This window comes from Ambystoma mexicanum, chromosome 6p (genome assembly GCF_040938575.1).
Source record: "Ambystoma mexicanum isolate Mex_15411 chromosome 6p, UKY_AmexF1_1, whole genome shotgun sequence".
Lineage (NCBI taxonomy): Eukaryota > Metazoa > Chordata > Amphibia > Caudata > Ambystomatidae > Ambystoma > Ambystoma mexicanum.
The window spans coordinates 1,014,141,436-1,014,166,725 of record NC_090935.1 but is presented as its reverse complement, the minus strand read 5'-3'; the positions used below and the strand labels follow the sequence as shown (position 1 = coordinate 1,014,166,725).

At 43.5% G+C, this 25,290-nt stretch overlaps 1 long non-coding RNA gene across 1 annotated transcript in view; it reads left to right on the top strand.

Moving 5' to 3' along the window:
* Nucleotides 1–9,562: 9,562 nt before the first annotated feature.
* The window catches only part of LOC138511000 (uncharacterized), a 252,151-nt gene continuing 236,423 nt past the window's right edge, over nt 9,563–25,290 (top strand). The window contains exons 1-2 of the long non-coding RNA XR_011280526.1: nt 9,563–9,659; nt 10,376–10,463. This is a non-coding gene — a long non-coding RNA (uncharacterized lncRNA). The remainder of the gene's footprint in view (nt 9,660–10,375; nt 10,464–25,290) is intronic.

Below are 25,290 nucleotides of genomic sequence, written 5' to 3'. Positions count from 1 at the left end.
TAGCAAACTCGTGTGTTGCAGGGTTACTTCCAAAAAGTACAAATGCAGCTTAAAAACATGGGCAAAGGATTGCAGTCCAACCCTTTAGCGGAGCTAGTGGCAGCAGCGAATCATTGTGTCGCCTGCTGAAACAAAGAAAGGAAACATTTGACAACAAATTAATGGTGCTACAGATGCAGAGCCTTCAGGGACAGGTGCCCAGACAGCTTCAAGGGACAGCACAATATCATGGGAACATGGCTCAAATGGGGGGACGACGAAGAGGTAGAGTTGGTGGCCAGATGGGTCAGCAAACATGTCAGACACAACTGGTAGGATATCGGGAACAACAACAGCAACTGGGAGAGTGAGGCTGATTTGATCACCAACAGACATGGGGAACCCAGAGTCAGCAGGGACAGGGACATTGGAATAATCAGCAGCCTCCTAGAGCCATAATACCAAACCCATTAATTTGCAATTATTGCAAACAGGAGGCCATAGGGAAAATGAGTTCCCATTTAGACCCCAGAGACAAGAGCAACAAGCTGACATTAATACAAATTCACAGATGCCACAAGCGGGAGGGCAGGTCCAGAGACAGACCGCTCCCGCAGGGCCAATGCCCTGGTTTCTAAAGGCAATTATAAATCCTGTTGCCCCCAAAGAATGAGAGGGCAGGGGGGTTAGAATATATTTTGACAACCAGAAGAGGAAGGGACTCTGGAAGCATTAATGATCCCAGTTGATCAGGCGGGACTGTATGTACAGTGTCAGGTTCAGGGGCTACCAATACCATGTTCGGTAGATACTTGGGCAAGCCGATCCGCTTGGTAAACAAATAACTTTTGGCATGTCCCTTTTATGCCCACCTGGTCTCTGCGGAGGCGTTGGGGCACGATTGCAGCCCTCCCAGGGGTGAAGTCGCTCGGGTACGACTTGCCCTCTGCGTTTATGTGGTGACTGGTGGTAATAGGTGATGCTGCTCGGGACTGCTCCTGATTCGTTTTGGCGAGCACTCCGTCCTGCTGCTTCTGGCAGGGCAGCTTGTATGATCTGGACCGAGTTCCTTCACTGGTCCCTTGCATGTGGTAGTCCAGTCCTGCTGCGACTAAGCCACTATACTTCAGGTAAGTGTTTTTGTTTGCCTTTGTCTGTAAAGTTCGTTGTCGTGTATTGCTGTCCGTTCCACTTTTGATGTTTTCTCTTTTGCTTTCTTCCCTTGCATGTGATGTTGCCGGCCCAGCAGAAGCTGCAGAGCTCGAGGCGGCAGCCGGAGGGAATGAGGAACGAAGCTGCAGTAGTACAGTAGCTGGTAAATTGATAACTAGGGGGCGCACGCGGTTCAAATGCAGCACGGCCCTAGGAAGGGTGATCTAACCTTGTCTTTCTTCTTCTTCACAGGGTCCGAGTTCATGGATGCGGAGTGCGGTGCTGCGGTGTCAGGATCAAGATCACGATGTCAGGAGATGAGTCTTCAGACAAAGCGTTGAAGCACCGGTGTCCTGGAGGTGAGTATGTAGGAGAACGCCTGGTTTCAAAGGTAAATAACTGGTCCAAGCGGCGGTGAGCGTCACGTTGCACGTGAGTGCACAGTAACGTGAAGCACCGACTTAAGGATGGATCAGCACATATAGCTGAGCTTCTGAAGCCACGCCCAACAGGTTCAGCCTGCCTGCCACACCCTGCCACACTCGATGAGTCAGCACATGAACACCAGGCCTAGGGATCCACACCCGATGAGTCAGCACACAAGGATATTCTCTGGAATAAAGAATTTCAGCAACTGGAAAGTTCTTGTAAAATAAAAGCACTCCTGCACTGAAATAAAGTGTTCCTGCTCACATCTCTATATGAGCCTGGCAACAAAGGCGCCAGGACTGAGTCCAGCCAGGGCCCATGTGTTTATGGGTCCCAAAGGGACATAAGTGAGTCAAGTGACCCATTGCCCCATCTCTAGATGGTGTGGTTTTTGTGTTCTGGGGCCTGTGGCCATGACAGTCCCTGCATCAGGGGAGACAGTAAGAGCAGTAGGTATATCGAATACCACGGTCATACACCAGGTGTCGGAGCCTCTTATAGAGTAGCAATTGTATGGTGAGATGAAAACATGCATTCATAGTCTCAACCCAAGAAAGCTGAACTCAGCAACAATCCCTTCAAATGTCAGTTACATTAGGGCCAATTATTGGTAAGAGATGTATTGTGGAAAATGAGGTGCATTATGTCTTGCACTCCGGATGGAGTGTTTTTAAGTGTACTCTCTAACAATGCAGTTGCAATGATGTCTACATTAAGGGAAGACAGGGAGAGTGCAGAGGTAGACGAGAAATTATTGGAAAATATATGGGAATTGATCGACTCTATACTAGAGTGTCTGTAGGCCACCCATGATAACGAGAGAGGACATATACACACTGCCGAACCAGTAAGGATAAAAGTAGATTTGTTTAAAATATTACCATATACACCCCAGTATCCCTTGAAAACAGAAGCAGGGGAAGCGATAACCCCAATAAGATCTTTCCTGAGTCAGGGAATAATAGTTCAGACTAGTAGCATATGCAATACTCCTATTTTTCCTGTGAAGAAGCCGGGGAAGAGGGTACAGCATTTTGTCCAAGATCTACGTGCTTTTAATGCCCTGGTGATACCTTCCTTTCCCATGGTGCCAAACCCAGCAACCAAACTGTTGTGTAGTCCACAGGAAGCAACACATTTTACAGTGGTCAACTGTCATGAGGGCAGGCTCGTGGAGGCTTTAGAACAAGTGCAAGATCCACCATTAATGTGCTTTGGTCGCGCGTATTACTTTTGTATATCCGAACTGTTGCTCCGACCACTCGGTGTGTTGCAACTTTAGGAGTTTCCTACTCAGTTCCTGCTTGCTTGCTTTCGCTTCCGATTGAAGTTTTCCTGACTTACCTTCCCGAAGTCTGACTTCTTGGTCTGCGTGTTTTCGGTGTCCTTTTCCTTTGTCTGTTTTCCCCCATGTAGAACGCCTGCTTCCTTGCAGCGTCCCAACAACTCTCTTTGTTTCGTTCCACTGTTCTATTCAGGGTTTTCACAGTTTATCCTCTCTTGGACTTCACGCCCTCAGGTTCTCTGTACCGGCTCTTCTGACGGCTGTGAAACGTATTCCTTCTTATGGTAAGTTTGGTGTTTTTTCTTTCACTCGATCTTGTTTGCGCATCCATTGGAGCAGTTTCCTCCGCCATCCCTCTCACTCCAACGGTTCGCAAGTCTTTGCTTACTATCTACTCTGTCTTAATTTTCAAGTTGGCTACGGCCCATCCTGCATTCGTTTAGCCCTTACTTCTTGGTGCCTAGCTATAGACTTACTTTGTGCTTGTCTGCTGATGCTTCTCACCTTTCTTGACTTTCCCTTCTTTTTCTTGCTGAATATCATTGGCTGTTCCGCAGTTACTTCTCTATTGTTTGGACCGCTCAGAGTCCTCTGTCTCATTCTAGTGGGGCAGTATTGAAACTGTGACAGTTTACTACCATCGTCTGAGTCATCATCCATTGCAGCCCAGTACTCCTTCTTGGGATCAGTCTCAGTTACCACACTATTTACAGACTCATTCCTTCCACTCAGTCTACTGAGACCAACTGTGTACCAGAGTGCCTTTCTTGAATCCCGCAGCCCTGAGGACATATACTCGAACTTTTGGACTGCATCACCATCTGTTGAATTCTCGGGTTCTTGTGCCATCAGGCTTTTTCCCCTTACAGGGATGCGCAGGGGGGTTGCCCTTGTGTTGGTACTGTCCCCACAGCCTGACAAAAGTGGCGAGCTCCCAGAACAGACCCTATCTCTTCAACAAGAAGGGTTCTCCTGAGGAGCTACTTGCAGTTCAATCCGACACAGACGTCTCAACCAGCAACAGCTACAAAGATCCACAGGTGAGATCAGCAAAGGCTGACATCCACTTATGTTCGAATTTCTCTTTTGATTCACAAGGATAGTCAATACCTGTTCACATTCTCACATGGGGTTCCAGTACATATGGACCCGTTTGCCCCAGGGGTATATAGATTCCGTAACCCTGTTCTCACAACACCTCACGAAAGATTTGGATGCTATAAAATTACAAGGGAAGTCAGTATTGATACAATGTGTCAATGATTTGTTTATTGAATCTCCCTCCTAGGAGGCTTGTAAAGAAGACATAAAGGTTTTGTTAACCTCATTGGCAGAAAAAGCACATATGGCTTTGAAGAAGAAGCTACAGTTATGCACCCCTATGGTGCATTATCTGGGACATGACATAACGAAGGGAAGTTGGCTGATATCCACTTCTCTTAAAGAACCAGTTTATAACAGACCTAAAACTCAGAATATAATGCAAATCTGAGCATTTCTATGGGCAGTAGGTTACTGCCTGCAATGAATCAATGGATTTGCCAAAATAGGTAACCCACTCCAAGACTATACTTGATTGAACACTTCAAGTAAAAAGGCTGTTACCGGAGGCATTGGGTCTGCCTGATTATAAAAAGGGATTTACTTTGTATTAGCATGAGAGAAAGGGATTTATTTTGGCTGCCCTTACCCAGAAGCATGGGATCCATCATAGACCCATTGCATGTTACAATAAGGAGTTTGATACAGATGCCGCCCTGTCTATGATAAGTGTTGGTTGCAGGCTTAGTAGTTGAACAAAGTGAGAACATTGTATTAGGATCACTGCTAGAGGTGGCTGTTCAACGTGGAGTGGTGTAGTTATTATTAAAGACAAAAACACAGCATATGTTAGTCTCAAGAGCAAGCAAATATGAAATACTGTTACTGAATGAATCAAATATAACTTTGATTAGATGCTCTGTACTGAACCCAGTATCAACGTTACCAACCCCCCACCCAAGAGGGAGAGCCACACAATTGTGCGTTGGTGACCGACTGTCTGGTAATGCCCCACACAGAACCTTCCGATGTACTCCTGCCACACCCAGATCTCAAGAACTTCATTGACAGGTTGTGTTTTATGGAATAAAAATGGGCAAGTGGTCTCAGGGTACGCAGTATGTGCACCCGGTGAAGTGCCGAAGAGCAGCAAACTGCCTCAGGTTATGTCAGCACAGGTGGCTGAAATAGTGGCCATTACACAAGCCTGTCTATTGAGGGCTCAACAACTTGTCAACATTTTTACTGATTCAAGGTATGCATTTGCCAAAGACAATGAATTTGGTTAACTCTGGAAGCAGATAGGTTTCATGACTTCAACTGGTAAACCCATAAAATTTAGCTGGTAGGTATTAGGCCTTCTAGACACTATAATGGTACCAGAGCGACTGCACAAGCCTGTCAATTGGGGGCTCAACAATCCGTTAATATTTATACTGATTCGAGATATGCATTTGGTGAAGCTCATTACTTTGGTTAACTCTGGAAGCAGATAGGTTTCATGACTTCAACTGGTAAACCCATAAAATATAGCCAGTAGGTATTAGGACTTCCATACACTATAATGGTACCAGAGTGAATTGCTATCATCAAGTGTGCCACCCACGAGGCACTGGATTACCCTATTAGTTGTGGAAATGATTTTGCTGACCGATCCACAAAAATGGTGGCAATCTTGGAGGGCAATGATGAGTGCATCTTGCCAGCACAAATAGTGCAGGAGGAAAGTCTGTATCAAACATTAAAAGACATTGTAAAGATGCAAGAGAATGTGCCGTCAGATTAAAAGGATAAGTGGATCCGAAACGGATGCCGGTTACATGAGGGTTCTCTGTGGTGAGATGTACAGGTTTGATTAGTGGCTCCAAAAATATGAGTGTCTCTTCTTATCAGGATGTATCAAGGGCAGGCACATGTTGGATGGATTGGTATGACAATGCTAGTGGGGCAATCCTGGTTTGCACCAGAATGTATTACTATGGCTCAAGAAAACTGTCAACGATGTGCAATATGCTTACGGAACAATGTGGGAAAAAGTGTGCCCATCAGACAACAGGCGAATCCTCCACCATATGGCTCATTCATGGGGTTACAGATTGATTTTTGTAAAACTCCCAAAATATATTCAGTGGCAATACCTGCTTCTAATAGTGGATGTTTTTTCAGGGTGGGTGGAGGCTCACCATTACTGTCAGAAAAATACTGATTAGAGAATGTGTGCCCAGATTTGGGATAGCTGTACGCATTATCAGCGATCAGGGAACTTATTTTGTCAAACAACATCATTAAAACACTCTTATCTACTTTGAAGGTTCGGCATCATTTGCATTGCCCTCACCACCGCCAGTCAGCAGGGACAGTAGAGAGGTAGAATGAGGAGCTGAAAAATAAATTGGCCAAATTGTGCCATGAAACATGGTTGAAGTTGCCAGAAGCCCTCCCTCTAGTTCTGTTTAGCACGAGGAGTACACAAGCCAAGAAAACTAGGGTAAGTCCATATGAAATCCTTTATGGAAGACCTATGAGATTGTCTGTTGCACCACCGGTGAAAACTGTATCAGATAATTTGCAATTAACTGATGATCAACTGTTAGAATATGTCATTACATTAATGTCTTCTGTCACTCTAATTCACAATCAGGTTGACTGGGTTTGAATTAATCACCGGCACCAGTAGTACCGGTGCCATTGATTGTGGCAATTATTTGCCAGTGGCGGCCTGAACTACCGGCAGGTCAGGCCTGCGTGTGGCACAGAGCCACTACCAGCAAACTCAGAGTGTGCCGGCCTAGTAAAAATGCTGCAGCTGGTATTAGCAGCATTTTTAACGTCATTTTTACCAGACTGCCACGCTCGTAATGAGCCCCAAAATGTCTGTATGATGGTTCATTTTAACTATTGTTGAATTCATGTACTTTTGTGGCTTTGCCAACATAAAGTTTTTACTGACTGAATGACTGACAGACTATGTATTGTAGGACATGAAATGGAGGGAGACTCCAGATCAAGAATTAATTACTGAGATGTTTGCCAAATTTCTTTACAGGTTACCCCAGAGAGGTGAGCATTATTTGTTAACATATGCTCCCATACATTGCACAACCAATAACATCAATAGTTTTTTAATCACATATTCTCTGCTGATAGGGAATGGTACATAACTTAAAAGAAGATGATGTGTTATTGAATAACGTACATTATTGATAGAAGAGGCATATGTTTATGCAACTCAACAGGATGCAACAACATTGTAGAGCTGTTACCCAATTGCTACTGCATCACCCTTATGTTGGAGTTATTTTTGAAGCATTACCATTCTGCATGAATTATAATGAGCTTTTTTTCAGAATGTGTTTGCATGTTACTCATTTGCAAGTGATACAGTACTAATTTAGTGTTTTGTTATAATTAAGTAAAAACCGACTAACTGAGCATACACTTAGAAGACACTTAGAATTCAATAATCGATATCAGTCCCTCAACATAATATAACTTTGGTGGGCCCTGAAGAAGGCGTTCAATGGAACGTTTTACACGCTGGAAAGTCATTCTGACGTCTAAGAACTGAATATTGGAAGTGATATAGATTTTTGTTCAGTCAACATATGTTTTTTAACATTTGTGTATGAATTTGTTTTATGTTCCTTTGTTAGCATTTGCATAGGTGTAATTTCATTTTCGGGAGACACCAGTACTAGCACTTTTTTTTAGGTGTAATTCATATCAGGCAGACATCTGAAATTTCGTGTTCTTATTGTGATATTTTTTTTGGACAAAGAATCTGAAGTATGATTTTTTCATTGTTTTGTGTTATGCTTCATGAACAAATACGTTTTTATTTGATTATAAATAAAATAGAATTTCGGCTCTTCAAGATCGATGGGAACAATTTTTTTGTATTTTGACTGACTGATAAAGGCACACATTTAGAGGATCGAATTGACCATCTGAGAAGGCCATGGGGCCCATTTCTGAGGCAGACCTGACAGGCAGTGAGGCACGAATTGGCGATCTGCATGTCATTGGTTCCTTGCGTCAGCTTACGCAAAGGGCCTGCAGAAACTGATAGACAGAGAATTGGAAGCCGGATGAAATATGCTATGGGATATGGCATGTGAAGGGGTGCACGACTATCTGAATACCCAACTGATACTGATCAAAGGAGATGTGACACATAATAGCTGACCACGGTCATTGAAGAATGACTAAGGGTAGCCTGAACCTCTATGGATATGGAGAAACCTCTGAAAGTACAGCAGCTGGTACTGTGAAGATAAAGAGTGCACGTTTACAGCACATGGGCCAATAAAAGGAACTCTGGGCACTGGTCAACAGAAAACTGCCAGGACCATGGGCCGGATGCAAATGTGAATTGGTGACGCACCACGAAATTTGGTAAATCAAACTATCTAACAATGCCTCTAGATACATGCTCTCTGCCCTGGGGATGACACCTGATCTGTGGTTTAATATTGGTTCAAATTGGGAGTTAAGGCGTTTACAGCCCCCACCATTGCAATGCTTGTGTAAGATAAGCAAGGACCAAATAGTGTTGGTCGGAAATAGAGTGTACTGGGAAGGTGAAGGAGCAGGATACAGTTTGGTAGGAAGAAGGTTTTTTGGTAGAAAGGATTAGTGTGTAGAATTGGTTGTGCCACCTGTATCCAATGTGCATTTTATGATTCATACAAGTACCAAGCAGTTTATAGTTTTCTGGCCAGCTACAGAGAGAATGATGGTAAAGGTGCATGTCAAGTTTTTGAAAGGGTGTTGAAAGCTGGTGCCAGAAAGATTCAAGGATTTAGAGGAAGTAGAAACTGCAGTAAGACAGGTGACCAAGAGTGTGCAGGTGCTGGAAACAGTGTATAAAAGAGAAAAAGAAGCATTTGACATGGCCCATTGAACAGCCACAATGTGTAGTGAGTGAGACGTTGTATGTGACATTAACAGGGAAGTGTCTGAACAGCCTAACATTACCAGCAGAGTATGTCTCGCAGCATGTTCTCTTCTGTTGGCAGGGGTAATCTGGTGTTGCACATGGTGCTGTTTCCCTCCAGGAGCAATGATGCGGGAAAATCGACCCTCCAGCTCGCCTCCTCTACAGTCTGGCCCTGACCTCAGCCCCTCTTTTATCTAATTTCCACAAGAAAGAGAAATGTTGCAACCAAAGTTGGGGAAATTATTGAAAGCCCCTCAAAATCTGACGATGATTGTATGTATTGTAAAAACAAAAAGGAAAAAGTAGATGGTTTACCTGCACAAACGAAAAGTAGGACTGGACAATGGTCAGGCATAGATTACATCTGAATTTCCTGTGCCAACGCAAAACAAGTGAATTGGGGAATGTATCGTAGGGGTATTGCAAGTTGTGTTAGATTAGTTGTGCAGTAAGCGCAAAAGGGAAGTCTGTGAACACTGATTAGCCCCCAGGTGTGGGGAGATATAATTTGTGCTGTGATGACACAATAAAGACAATACAATGAATATGATTAGAATGAAGACTAGGGGCCTCATTACAACCCAGGCATTAAGGGTTAACACCGTCGTTAACCCTTAACGCCTGATTCCAATTTTAATGGCTGCTTTTAGCAGCTGTTAAAATCCATGGCTCTAAACCGCCTCGGTGCTAAATACGGCACGGATAAACCACAAATAGCTTGCCTGACCTATAAGCCACTGAGAAGCAAACCTGCAGTGGAGGAATGATTACTAGACCGAATCTGGACAAGACAACATATAGAAGAATGACTCGTACAAGGAGATACGTTTAAAGGTATGGCCACATTACATTTAGAAAAACCATCTTAACATGGTCGCCACATTTTCACAGTTTTGAATGGTATCCCAGCACGCAGGGATACCTTGGTAACATATTCCGTGTCAAGAAATGCGGAAAAATGAAGCGCTGTCTGACATATTCCGTGTCAAGAAATGCGGAAAAATGAAGCGCTGTCCGACATGCCCTGCTGCAGGACCCAGTAGACAGGCCAGCCGACCAACTAAGTGGTAACCACTTAGAAGCAACATCAACACACACTAGTGTTCTAGCCGCTATGGGAGACACCAGTGATATATTCTATATTTTCCAACTCCTTTATAGGCGAACCCATGCACCGCACACGAGAAAAGTAAAGGGGAAGGTGCATGAGCGAAAGCTACTCCAGCACCATCGCTCTCTTGATGATACCACGCCACTGGGAATCCCCCACAGATAGAGATAAGACTTGTGCTCACAATGTAAATCTTGTGTCCCACACACTGAAGCAATATAGTGATGTGGCTTCGTATCCCTCTATCTTTTTCTGTAAAATAGTACTGACGTCCAAATACTGGAGACAAATGTATCTGTTGAATCATTTACCAGTGATTCCATGAAGCAAGATAGCTGTGGAATACCACATAAACCCAAAGCAGTTATTGAGTAGCACAATTTATTTATGTTGCAATAGGAAAGTGCAGGAAAGATCATCCTGTGTTTTTCCCCTGCAGGTGAACACTTTCTGCTTCGCTGAGCACACATGCATCGGGCAGATTCTGGAGGCATCCCGAACGCTCCGTGTTCCATTTCTGTAATACGGTAAGGTCTTTCGCTGGCCAGAGGGGTTCATGTTTTTGCCAAATTTGGAGCTTGTTTTTAAGGAATACTCTGGACAGAGAGCATTCATTTTATTAATTTTCTAATTGTTATAATCGGTCAAGTGGCACAGCGAGTAGTGCGCTCGCTTTGACATCCAGTGCAGAGCCTGCTAACGCAGGTTCAAATCCCGGTGGGGCCAAACTCAGCCTTTCATCCTTCCGAAGTCGATAAATCAGCACTGCAGGTTCGAATCCTGGCAGGGGCCAAACTCAGCCTTTCATCCTTCCGAAGTCGATAAATCAGCACTGCAGGTTTGAATCCCGGCGGGGCCAAACTCAGCCTTTCATCCTTCCGAAGTCGATAAATCAGCACTGCAGGTTCGAATCCTGGCAGGGGCCAAACTCAGCCTTTCATCCTTCCGAAGTCGATAAATCAGCACTGCAGGTTCGAATCCTGGCAGGGGCCAAAGTCAACCTTTCATCCTTCCGAGGTCGAATAAGCGGCGCTCAGATATCTGAGGGTTCGTAGCTATAAAGTGCCAAATTATTATAGATACACACCACAGGCAGCACTTTCACTACTCGCATCCTGATGAAGGCCATTACAACTGAAGCTGATAGGCCAAAACACCTTTGTGTTGACTTGATTTTTTTGTTTTAAAGTGGCAAAAAAACATTATTTGTTTTGTGTATTGTGTTATTATAAAAAAAACTTGGCAACACAAAGCTTGTCGATATAAATCACGCGATGTCATTCTTAATGTAAGATTTGTGAAAAATTGTAGGTTTTATGTGGATGGAGTTAGACTCACTATACCTTGATGGTATGGAATGCTTTGTATACTTTACACATTGCATTATTACACAGAAAATACACAATAATTGTGATAAAAAATTGTCAGAATAGATTCATTCTTCTATATGCTGTCTTGTCCAGATTCGCCCTGACCAATTGTTTTTGATACATTTTACATTACCTGGAATGGTCAGGGAAAGCCAGGTGCCCCTTTGTTTTACTTACAAAATGATTGCTAGAGACATGGTCTGGAGAGGTGTGCTAACATCAAGTAAACCTTTATAGATTTTGGATTAAGGTTACACCAAGAGAAGAGTTTGTGCAGGGCATATTACTCTAGTGCAGATGCTTCTGAAGGCTCCAATGCAGGGTTGTCCTACTCCAGTCCTCGAGGACGGGATCTATGTCAGGTTTTCAGGATACCCCCCATTAGTATCCTGAACACCCGTCAGGTTCCCGACCCTCCAGGCCCGCAGTTCAACAGACCTGCAAAAGTATCCTAACTGGATTTGTGTACTGGCATCTGGGTTCATGATCCATATGTTGTGGGAATGTGAACAGGTCTGCCATTTTAGGCACGGTTTGAAAATGGACTGGAGGTTTCCCACAATGATGTAGTCTGACTTATGAGGGTTACAATTTTGCCCCAAAACATGCTGAGAATATGTAAGTCCCCAGAACACTCACTCCTTGATGAATAGGCTGCAACCCACAACTCTACTATGGAAAGAGTGATACCCATTGAGAGGTGTTGTAAAATGAATCTCACTGGCCCTAAGATAATTTGCATTTGAATGATAATTAGACAGCTGAATCTTATTTGCAGGAAATAATACTCAGTGTAGGCCGGCAATGCCTTACCATTTGTCAACCATGTATGTCACTCAATCATTGTTCAATTTTAAGTGTAACATCTTGATGTGTCACATGTTCTGTTGCTGGTTTTAATAACATTGAAATCCTAAAGAGAATTGTTTATGTTTGAGACAACCTCAGTAGAGTGATGCTAGAAATGTATTTAGAGCTGTACAGCTTGACAAAATAATGTTCACTCCATGACCAGGACATGATTAGTGTAATGGATAGCCTTTCAAAGCACCTTTCAAAGCACCCATAGAAGGTTCCTGACAGATCACTGAAGTCTGTTCTAGTGCATGTGACACTTCTGCACAGCTTAGCCTAGTGAACAGCTCGGTTTCCTAGAAAATGGGAATTTGGTAAAGCTGGTCGACATCATGCCTTGGCCTCAGGTCCAGCAAGTTGTCAAGTTTGTTTGGGGAAAGTGTAGCATTTTGGGGTATCATGGCAAGTTTTGCCTCTATTGGAACTGTGCACCGTGTGGCACTCAGTTCGGGGCATTGATTCAGTCTAGTGTCATCAGGGCTAACAGGATGTGAGATATTTTCTGGTTTACATTATAGATTCCATGCTAGGTGGGGGTCTCCAATATCTCACGCCCCTACTGATATAGTTCCACCCCACTATTCATGGTAAAATAAAAGGCAGTGCAGTTACAACTCACATTTATTTAAAGAAATGTAAATTAAATCCAGACAAAGGTGGTCTCCAGCTTTATGCCAGGGAAGCCACCATAATGCTGCACTATCACAAACAGATCGTCTACAAAAACAAAATGTACCTTTTTGGATGCATCTCACTATTTTCTACATAAAGAAATTCATTTCCATGGCCAATTCTATATATATTAAGTGCTTAATAATACTAGACATTCTAATTACACTTCCATCAATTGTCGATGTATAGCTGTCTCAATCCTTAACTCCACAAAAGCATTTTAACATGAGGTATAAAACCACATTTTCAAATGCATCAAAATTCAGTTTACTTTCCCCAATGACACTCACCAATTACAGAATCAAAAAATTGCTATAAAATGCACAGCTTCGCAAATACATGTGGTGCAATGTTCCCCAACATGTCTATGCTTACAATAGGGAAGTAATTGTCTTAATTCCAAAGTAAACTCAATTTCAGTTCCCCTAATGGAATCTGGAAAAGTGTTTAGTTTAAATGGATCTAAGCACTCCTGCTCTTTTAATTCACATAGCAATCCACCTGTGTATTTCAGGATATGATATGATATGATATGGCATTTATAACGCGCCTTTTCACAAGTGTTTCAAGGCACGATAAGGGGTTTCAAGAGTATGAAATTGTGCACTATCTTCTGTGAATATAAAGAAATCTTCTAAGACACCTTTAGTCCACAAACCTTTTCATGGCTACGTCTTGCACTGGCAACAATGTAGTAATCATTTTATGTCATGCTATGGACCGTCATGACTGGTTCATTGCCCAGAATAGCGACTGCGCTTTGATTGCACAAAATGCTATCCGTTTTACACTGTCCATGCAAAGAACAATGCACTAGGCTTTATGGAAATTAAATCTTACTTTGCACTTGATGACAGTGAGGAACACAGTTCTTTTTTTTAATCTTGCACTCTGCCAGTATCCCTTTAAAACTAGCACCCCCTGTTTGCTCTGACACCAACCTCACTCTGAGGTGTGATCATGGACAGGGCACTAAGACAATGTGGATTTACTTTGTGGCTTATGTACTTACTTTCAAATGTGACTTTCTATTTTTTGAGAATGAAGTACCTCAATCAGCAAGGTCTGCAAGCTGTTCTGGACTGGCTCCCATATGGATTGTTCATCTGCTCATTTGCTTTAGAATAGAGACCATCCACTATGCAGCCTCTAACATCAATTAAAATCCAGCCCTTCTGTTGGTATCACTCCTCCAGCCAGCCATCTTCTTTTGTTAATATTAATAATCTGCTAATCTTCCTATATATGCATACAGTCTCTTGTATAATCAAAAACCCTCCGATTGGCTACTCCCTTAATCTTGTGACCTAAGAGGTGGGGCCATTCTTCTTCTCATGCAAAACGGTTGTTTCCTTTTGTCCCTATAACCTTTGACATGAATGTGATCATTTTAAAAAACAAAGACCATCAAGGGCTATTTGTTGTCATGCAAAATTGATACATGGCATGATTTGGTGGAATATTTCTTTCTGGAGTTATTAATTTGTAATGTTCTTTCATAATTCTAATATTTGTAAAACAAGCAAATTTTATATTTAGTGAAATGGTCTTTTTGTTTCTACACAACACAATTACTTTCAAATTCATAGCATTTTCCACTATAAGGTTATTGATTTTTAATCTATTTTATTTTTTAGGTTAAGACGCAAACGATGTAACATTTTGCTCATTTGTACCTGAATGCATCCAAATAAAATGCCATTTTTGGCACAAGTTGTCCTCGGTATTACATCACAAACTCTCCTGATAATACCCAAACTGGGGGATCATTACGAGTTGGGCAGTACACAGTAAAAGTGGCAGTAATAGAATTACCTCCACTATTACCGTTCCTTAGAATTATGAGAAAGTGGTAATTACGCCAGCGGAATTAGTGCTGTCAGAATTAGCCCAAGAGGAATTACTGCCGATACATATGGCAGAATTACCACCCAGCCCAAAATGGTATTTCTGCCATTTTACAAGTAGAAATACCATTGTAATACTGCTGGAAATGGGAAGAAATTCTGCCAGAAAAACAGTGTAGTTGCCTCCACCCTTCAGGAGGAGATAAACGCCTACAGGTGCTGGAAATAAAGCCACATGTGCACCCAATCCACTCAAGAAAGGTACAAAAGGCACATGCCATCCCCAAACACACTTTCCAACACCATGCTGCCACTAGCCATTGCGACCTGGGGCATGCAGCTGCTCCTGCTCCACATTGACCTACAGAGGCATGAAAAAGAGCACAGGGCACAGGGTGTAGAAAGGAGGAGGAAAAGACACCATGTAAGGTGAGCGCCTATGCCACTCGCCATGAATAACTGTGCTATTTATAATTAGTATCCTGTTGATGGTAGGTAGGCATTGTGATGAAGGCCACTGCCTGGCTCCATGGCTTGTCATGAGAGAGACTACATAGACCAGATGCCTCCTAGTGCCAGTGATGGTTGGGCCCTTTGGCATAATGGGGAGGATCCTCAAATCGCTCTATCCTCCATTCAGCTAATTTGGCAATGACGTGTCACAGGTGCTTACACTGCCAGGAGGCAAAAGTATTTACTTTATTTTTGTTGCAACTATTGCCATGGGAAGTGAGTAAAGATGGGGATGGGATTTGAGGAGCACTCTCAGGCTTAGGACTTGTTTGGCCTTTTACCCACCGATTGACCGCCCCAGAGAATGGCTATGCTGGTTCCAATGGCGCTTCCCACTCATTACCTTCCCGTCTTCATCAATCACACACCAAGGGATTGTTTTCAGTTAGATCTTTGCTGCAAATGGGATGCAGTGTTATTTTTAATCAGTCTTCTAAAAGGAAATGGCTTGGGTGCAGCTGTAAATAAGCTCCTTGTGTAATAAAAATGTCCTAACCACGTGTGCCTTCAGTAACCACCATATCCATTCCAATGCACTTCCCAGGTAGAATAAAATATTCCAGCAGGGTCAGAGGTTCGTGACTGTCTAGCAGAGCTTCTCACTCTAATAACAGAAAACACAATCTTTTACTAAACCATCAACATTCTTACCATACTAATCGACCAGTAATCCCAGTCCAAACATACCTTAAATCAATTTTAATCTCATCTTTAACTTTGATTCAGTGTAAAATCTTGTACCAATGAACAATCTTATAGTATGTTTTAATCACAAAATATAATGATTATTGATGAACGGATAAAGAAACAAAACAAGTTTTTTTTTTTTTTTAATGAGCAGTTCTTGATATTTGTAGTCTTTTGTTGTTTTGGATAACTTCTTGTGACAAATCTGTGGATGTTGTCTCTTCTCCCGTAGGAGGAGACATTTCCCATGCGGCCAGGAAGGTGCTTTCACAGTACAAAAGTCACCCTGGTGGTTTTGCAGCTGGGGAGGATCGCATGGGAGAGGAAGCCCCTTATGGGATTAGGGACCTCCTTCCTACAACCCTTAGAACAACCCCTTCTATAGTAGGCTCATAAGCATTGTCACCCTACCTTTCCCCTAGAAAGTACTGGGATGAGGAAGAAAAGCAAATAACTAAGTGAAGAATCCCATCCCAGTACTGTGACGAAGAAGAACCCCAGTGACACACAAGGAAGCCATACAATCAGTACTGTGATGAGGGAGATGTGCATAAGCATAACGATTACCTGTAGACACCACATTGAGCAATCTAGTGTTTCCCCAAATCCTATGGGGCAGAGCCAGTGTAAAAGGGAAGAGAGACTCAGGAAGTATGAGAGGAGCTCATGAAACACTTTGAAACAGTTGTGTGTGAGCGCGATACAAATAAAATATCATTTCATAGCCCTCCCCGGGGAAACCATGGGGAAGGAGTGAAGCCAATCCAGAGAAGTCAGAAAAGGGAAGACCGGGATGCTTACCTAGAAGCATTGTGGTCCCTGGCAAACCCATGGAGGAAAGATGGGGCTCACAGACTGCTGAACTTGCTTAGACACAAGGGGAGATCCCCTCTCCTGGGAGGAATTTCTAGCAATACAGTAACACTGGCTGCAAGAACCGGTGGCAGCCGAGAAGCAGCTGGGAATGCTACCCCAGCAGACCCGGAGAAGGAAAGCTAGATGCCGAGCACAGAGGACAGAGACAGGCAGCGTACAGTTCAGGACGCAGAGTGTCATGGATCATATTCTGGGGGTACCAGTTGTCCAGGGGTGAATATCAGTTTCTAAACCATCCATCTGCCCAACACCTCTAATACACCAGAATGGATTAGAACAGTTTGGATTAAACAAATATACAATTAAAATGATAAGCCTCCTTGTCCAATTTTGGTAAAGTGGATGGCTTATGTATTTCTGTATTTATTGATTTATAGCCGTGTGCAAAGCCCAAAGGTATCTAAGTGCTAGTTACATACAGAGAAAGATGGTGGAAGGCAGTAGGTAAATGGTTAATGGAAAAGGTGGGTTTTTAACTTCGTTCTGAATAACAGGTAAAAGGGTTCAGCGCTTAGTATGGGGAGGGCTTGTTCCAAAGGCTGGAGGTGCGCACTGGGAAGCTGGATCCTCCTGCTCTTTTGTGATTGTATCTGGGTGTGGACAGGCAGTGAATGTAGGCCATGCAATGTGGCCTTGTGGACGCTTGTCTTTTTACCTGGGTAATGGAAAGGGTCTTAAACTTGATTCTCCCTCGGACAGGGAGCCATGCACGGATCTGCTGGCTTTGAAAATATGGTCATTTTTTCCCCAAGTCCATAGCTGCCCGAAGAGCATTGTTCTGTGTGCTTTGTAGATTGTTCAGGTTTTTTCAGCCGTACCACAGAGTAGAGGGTTATCGTAATCCAGTTTGGACCCCACAAGTGCCCTTTTGACAGTGATGCAATTTTCAGTGCAGAGGAATGGTTTGCAAGCATAAATAAGCTTGTTGGCGTATGCTGATGTGGAGGAACAATTATTATTATAAAAGGTGATATGGTTGATCTGTCGTGTCATTTTAAGGCTGGTGTAGAGGTGGACCCCAAGGTTTTTACTGCAGGAGCCACTGGGGTGTTGTGGCCGTCAATGGTGAAAGATTTGAAGGAACTCTCTAATTTGACTAGGCGGCTGGGGAGCCAATGAGCAGGAGCTCTGTTCTTTCATAATTTAAACAGAGGCTATGCTCGGCCATCCATGTTTCGATATTCTCATAGATGGAGTTCACCGTGATCGTATCTTGGATGTAGTCCCCAGACTGTGGGATAAGAATTTGTCTGTCCTTGGCGTAGTTTGTATATGTATACAAGAGAATCCAGGAGCTAAAAGAGTGGCTTTTGTATAAATATTGTACAAAGTGGGTGAGATACCGGAGCCTTGGGGGATACCACACAAGATAGTGTTGGGGTCAGCCATTGCATTGCCAGCAAAGACCCTCGATTTCTGTGAGATGGGAAAGAAGCTATCCATTTAGCTGCAGCAGGTGAGAAATGCGCAGAGGTTATGATGTGACAGCACAGTATGTGGTGGTTAAACAGGTCACAAGCCTCCGAGAAGTCAAGGGGGCGAAGGAGGGACAGTTTTCCAGCAATAATAGCATCATCCAGTTGGTTCTTGAGGTCTAAAAGGACTGCCTCTGTTCCATGTCTAGGGCTGAAACCTGATTGCCTGGTTCCAAGAATGTGGTCGGATTCAAGGAAGTCTCGGATTTGTAGGTATGTCACTCTATCGATAACTTTCAGGAGAAACAGGACTGTAGTTATAAGGGGGTAGTTGGTGGGGGTAAAAGGGCCTAGGGAAGGTTTCTTTAGCAAAGGGGAGATCCATAATTCCTTGAGGACAGTAGGGATGGATCAGGATGCGATTGCGCAATGATATGATGTTATATGATATTGTATTTATTAGTTATTTAATGTGATGCAGTTTTGAAAAATACTTTACACATAATAAAACAACAAATAATTCTTAATATAAAAAGAAGACATAATATGTAATTAAAATACATTTAAAACGAGAATACGGACACACAGTAATTCAATAAAATTCAACTAAGTTCAGAATTCATGACATGACAGAGTGCACGGACCAATAACACAATGATGAGCCAATGGGCTCAGTAAAGATGCTCATAACCACACGCTCTGTGCATACATAATTCATTAGACAGAGGAAAACAAAAGGTCCTAATACCAGGCACCAGGCATACAAAATACAATGTAAGGACATGAGCAAACTTAGATTACTGGTGTTAATGCACCAGTTCCAAAATGCACAATCTTTAATAGTCTCAAGTTGGTCACTGTCTCGATCTGCTCTCTATTAGAGCATATCCATCAAAAACCTTCCGGTTTTACAATTGAGCGCACTACGCCGACTACAGACAGAACTGGCAAGTGGTTGATTCTTAACAGGAGAATGAATCTTCTGAGGCTGGGGGAAGGGCATAGGTTCAGATAGCATAGGTTCAGATAGCATTGTGCTTTCTTGAAAGTATAAAGTACATTTTGAAGGAATGCATAGCTTTTCAGTCGACCTAGATGTACAAAATGTTCATGCCAGTCCCAGAGATCAACACATTTCCCCAGGCCATAATTCATACTGGTATAATCGGACCCCTAAATGGGCATACACCCTATATCATAAAAAAGGATATTCATGCTCTTCCTTAGGAGCGATTTCTCCTGGTTTCTGCGTCCCTCTTCGCCCATACTACTTAGGAGCTGATTGGAGGGTGAATTGAGGATCTTAACATATAATTGAGCTCTTGTTTTAAGCACCAATGATTTCAATGAAAGGATGCCCAATTCTAATCTAATTATTGCCATAGGTACACAGGTTGGGAGCCCTATTAGCTTCCTCCAGAACCTTCCTACACTGCATATAAAGTTGACAGGCACCCCATAGGGAATGCCCACCTCTTTTTTGGTGAATTGACAAATTAGAGGAGTCAGCTATGTCGCCTTCCACATGTGTAACTGAATACAGGTGTTATACCCTCCATAAGAGTCAAATTCCACTCCAAGATATTTATACTGGGGGTGTATGCGATCTCTGTGGCCCGAATATGAAGGCATAATCTGGCAATCTTTTTGTCAGAAAAGCTCATCAGCAAGGTTTTGTCCTGATTAATAAGCAGGCCGTTGGTATCTGCATAGACCTATAGTGCTTCTGTTGATCTCTCTAGGCCACCAAACATGTGATCGAGAATTACTAAGTCGTCGGCATATGCTAAAACTATTCAGTGAGTTGTACCAATTTTGGGGTGACAGTTATGAACCAACGGAAAAGAAGCAGGGAGATTGTACACAAATAAATTGTATAACAGGGGTTCTGTTACGCTTCGCTGTTTTACCCCACAATTCTGACTGATAGATTCAGTCATCGTCCCCTGTGCATCGAGTCTAAGACACACATTAGTGTTCCATTGTAGCAATTTGCAGTAATACACTATTCCAGAGGGACAACCCATAGAGTATAATTTGTTCCAGGGTTGCTTCCTACACACTGCATCAAACGCGGTTTTAAAGTCAATGAATAGGGCATACAGTGGAGGACTAATAGGGGGAAGCGCTCTGGTGGTCAAAGCATCCAACACTACTAAATTGTGGGCTGTAGAATAGTCAGCCCTAAATCCACTCTGGAAGCGATCCAGAATTCCCTCTTCGACAACCAGAGCCTGTAATTCCTGTTGGAGAAGTGAAGCAAAGAGTTTCCCAGAGCAATCCATCATAGAGAGAAGCCAGTAATTTCCGGGTTCAGTTTTAATACCCTTTTTCAGCACCATAACAAGGCCTCTGCAAGCACTTTATCAAAAAGAATTTTGAGCAAACAGGACCAAAAATGGGGGTTGTTCTTAAATGCCACGTTTGACAGCCCATTAGGACCCAGAGCCATAGATGATTTAAGCTTATTGATTTTAATTACTAGATCTTCAACCTTTACAGAGAAAGGAGGGCAAGCAGGCTTAGGGTCACACACTATTTGCTCTTGCGAACTCTAAAGGGAATTACGTTTAGTAAGGAACGACATCCAAGTAGGAGCACTAATATGATTAATACAAGACTGCTGCTTAGTTCCCTTAGCCTCACCCAGGAGTGACCAGATACTATGAGAATTCCCATTACAAAGTGTCACCACCATTTGCTGCCAAAGAACATCCTTACAATAACGTCTCCACTGCTTAAGCCATGAATGATACTTATTTTTTAGCTTTCTTGATGCCTTGGAGAACGATGCATATGATCGCGCAGATATCTTGGCATTCCAGATGTCACCCCTTAATTTGCGCTTAGCATCCCTAATTATTTTGTCATATGCATTTACTGTCTCATGTTCACTTAATGCCATTCTGAACTTAGATGTTGTATGGGAGCAAGAAAAGGAGGTTAGCCATGACTCAATTTCTTATAAAGACATATCCTCAAACCTTTTGAGGTTTGCAGTTAACAGATGGTATGTGGCTCTTCCCGCCTTAAGGATATTCTTCTCAGACCAGATAATTCGGTTTGCTGAGTGGTTTGTCATCACATCACCTAATGGTTTAATACAGGGGTTTAAAGTAAAACCACCAAGACCAAGGATAAGTGCTTCATGATCACTCCACTCGTTTTGGCTGATAACCATGTCCTCCACCATAGCAGTTACCTCACAGCTAACAAATATGTAATCTAAAGTGCTCTGGGTGTTGTCCCTTCTCCAGGTGGCATTTCCCGGGAATCACTTTTAGTTCGTCCATATACCATCTTGAGTTCCCAGCTGTTAAAGAAATGTAACCAGTTGGATCCCTCTAAATCCACCACTGCATATTTCATGGAAATTTTAGGCCGCAGGACAGGATTGTTAGCTACGCTAACCGCTCCTGCCATGTGACAATTAAAGTCCCCACCAATCACAAGATGTTGATTTATAAGACCATTGGCCCAGTTAACAAATAGGTCATGTAACTCCTCATGAAGCTGTTCTCTCTGGATCACCCCCGCAGGATTATATACATTGACCAGAAGCAATTTTTCCCAATGATCTTTAACTGGGATAGTTACCTCCACAGCCAAAATAAATTCTCCAGGGGTGGTCATAATCTTACAAGACTTCAGTGTATTGGTCACCCCTGTAATAAGCCCACCACAGGGTCTGAGCAGGGCGCTTTTCTGACCTCGGGATTGATGTAAAGTGTACCCATCCACAACAATGGGGACAGTTAGCCATGTTTCCTGAAGGAAAAAAAACGTATGGTCAGTGATATAAGATAATGAGCATATACATGACAAGAAATGTGTAAAACCCTGGGTGTTCCAGGACAATAGTGTGAAAACTAATTGTTTATGTACAACTACCGGTAACGAGTCAGCAAGCCACTTTAGCATGGATTGAATATCTGATAACTGAAATTCATGTATTCGCTGGGAGGACAGGCTTTCTTAAATTATTGTCCCCCCTTTTGCTGGGCTCAGTTGGTAGAAGTGGGTCCACCTGTTCAGGATCAACATCAATCTCCACGTTAACTGACAATGAGTCCCGATGTTTGCGTAACAGTTGGGCCGTAGTTAGGTACTTACAGTGGATTGCTGAAACATTAGGGTTAGATCCTTTAAAGGGTTAGAAGAACTCAAAGTCCTTGGTAAGCAAGACACGCAATTGAGGAATTGAAGGGAGTCGGGTTAAGAATGCAAATCTAGCTAACCATTTCTTCTGACATTTTTTATAATACATGTCTTGCTTACAGGTTGGTAGAGAATTTCCTAGCAGAGAGTCAGTATGCACCGGAGCACAAAGGGCAGGTTTCTTCGTTCTCTTAATAGGAGTGGAGAAGTTCACCGCTGACTGCCCCACATTTTGAGACAATAGATTCTTGGATTTCATCACCAGCATTAGGAATCTCACCATTTATTTCTGGAATTATCCAGCTTGTTAAGCTACCATTCCCTTGGCTTAGACGTTTTTTAGCATGAACTGCTCTTTTCTGTGTTTTTTTTTTACTTCGTCCCCAAAGGAATGGTGGTAGGGAGTGGTGAGGCCACTTCGCATGGAATGTTCCTTAAGGCAGCCCGTCTTGCCAAGCGGCACTGTTTCCGTTAGAAGAATATTGCTGAATTATTGGCATTCACTTCATTCATTTAGATGTCAGGGAAATGAGCCGCCATGCTCTGATTGGCTAGCAGGGAGAAATTACACACCACTTCTTGTTCCTTCTCAGGTCGGAGATTGTCTGCCTTAGCATACAATTGGGTATTCTCATGAATGCGCCCACATAATTTAAGCAATATTTTCACTGCAAACTGAAGAGATGCCATAGATGACTGCAGTTCGACATATGGAATAGGATTGGTGAGGGAGGCTTCTATTGAAACAGTTTCCTCGATTTGCACTGCTCCCTCTGAGTCCAATACTAAATTGGGAGATGAAGATAACCGACCAGAGAGCATGCTAGGGGCCGGGCTCTCTTCAGCACAAAGCACTTGAGCACACAGTTGCTTCACCCCCATTGCACCCAAGGGGGCTAGTTGTTGCAGGTGTCACAGGTCTCTGAATAGATAGACATACGTCCAAAAGTGAATTGTTGTCAATGTCATCGAAATTCATAGAACCCTGTGATATGCCCGCTACATGATAGGAGCATTCAACCTCCTCTTGTATCAGTGTGCATTTTTCAATCGTTTTTTTAGCCTGGAAAAATGCAGGTATCATACCCTTATGTATTGGAGAAGTCTCTTTATTGCTACTCTTAGCTTTGTTAGGCAATCCGGTGCACCTCATAGAGGGGGAAGATTGTTCCCTGCCTCCACCCATCCTGAGGTTGTACCGCGGCTTCTGCATTTTGCAGCAAAATGGCATTGCGAAGTTAAATGTGAATATGGTCTAATATGGATTGAATGGATAGAAGAAGCATGCACACACATCATTGCTCTGTTCGCTAGTCGAGGGCTATGCCGCGATGCATCACACTCCCTCGGAGATAGTGGGTGACGAATGCCGTCAGGCTATGACCACAAGGATCACACTCCCGACGTTCTGCACGCTAATGGCAAAGATTATTTTTCCAGCAAACAACCACAGATATCACTGACACACTTCCGGTGAAAGTACCTGAAGGGCCGTTATGGCCACCGCAGAAGTAGAAAGTAGAAAGAAGTCCCAGGTACGGCAGCTCGTCCCGCACCCTGTCCCACGGGAACACAAGAACACACTCTCGCCGCACTCGCTCCACTACTCGCTCCAGTGAAGGTACGTTCAGTGCTTTTCCTGGGTTGTAGCACCGCCTCCTCAGCACATGGACAGTGTAAACTTACTCTGATAAGGTCCACACGAGAACACACTCTCACCACACTCGCTCTGCTACTCGCTCCAGTGAAGGAACTTCCAGTGCTTTTCCTGGGTTGTAGCACCGCCTCCTCAGCACATGGACATTGTAAACAGACTCTGATAAGGTCCACACGAGAACACACTCTCGCCACACTCGCTCCGCTACTCGCTCTAGTGACAGTACTTTCAGTGCTTTTCCTAGGTTGTAGCACTGCCTCCTCAGCACATGCACGGTGTAAACAGACTCCGATAAGGTCCACCTGAGATCACACTCTCACCACACTCACTGCGCTACTCAGATATTTTATTTGTTTCGCGCTCATACACAAGTGTTTCCGAGCACGACAAGGCAAGGGAGGGGAACAAGGCGGGACAAAACAACGATCTTACTAGGCCCACTGACAAGTGCAGGTGAGGGGACTATGGGGTTACAGATACAGACCCAAGTGCAGGGTTGCCAAGAGGCAGTGCAGGTGAAGTGTGTGGGTCAGCATGGACAAGGGCCCCATTCAGAGGGTAACCAGGTGCAGGGTACTGAAGCAGATAGATCAGCAGGGGAGAGGAAGAATGAAGGCAGAAGCAAAGAGGAGGGTCTTGCGGAAACGAATATGGTTCTCCTCACGTTTAAGAGTGTTAGGAGGCTGTTCCAGAGGGAGGCCTCAGCCAAGGAAAGAGATCTACCCCCAACTCGTTGCCTGGAGAAGTGACTGACCCTGAGGAAGTTGGAGGTGGAGGAGTGAAGAGCTTGAGTGGGAAGGTATTTACGGAGAGAGGGATGAAGATATTTTGGACCCAGGCCCCAGAAAGACTTGTGGACAATGCAAAGGGTCTTGAAATTAATCATTGAAGCCACTGGGCGCCAATGGAGAGATTTCAGGGCCGGAGAGATATGATCCCAGGGCTTAAGGCCAAGGACAAGTCTTGCAGTCCCATTCTGGATGAGTTGCAGAGGGTGCAGGCAGATTTAGAAAGAGGCTGTTCAATAGTCAAGTCTAGAGAAAACCAGAGCTCGAGAGACAGTAAGCTTCTGGGGGAAGGAAAGCAAAGGAAGAATACCTCTAAGGAGGTGCAGTTGGTAGTTTGACTTCTTGGAGACATCAGAGATGTGAGGAGAGAAGAAAAGTGTGGAGTCGAAGATGACCTCGAGGTTCTTGCCTCACAGATGGGCCAGAGAGAGACAGGAAAGGAGGGTGCAGGTGTGCTGATGAGGAGAATCTCAGTCTTGCTGGCATTAAGGCAGAGATCATTGGCCGCACACCACT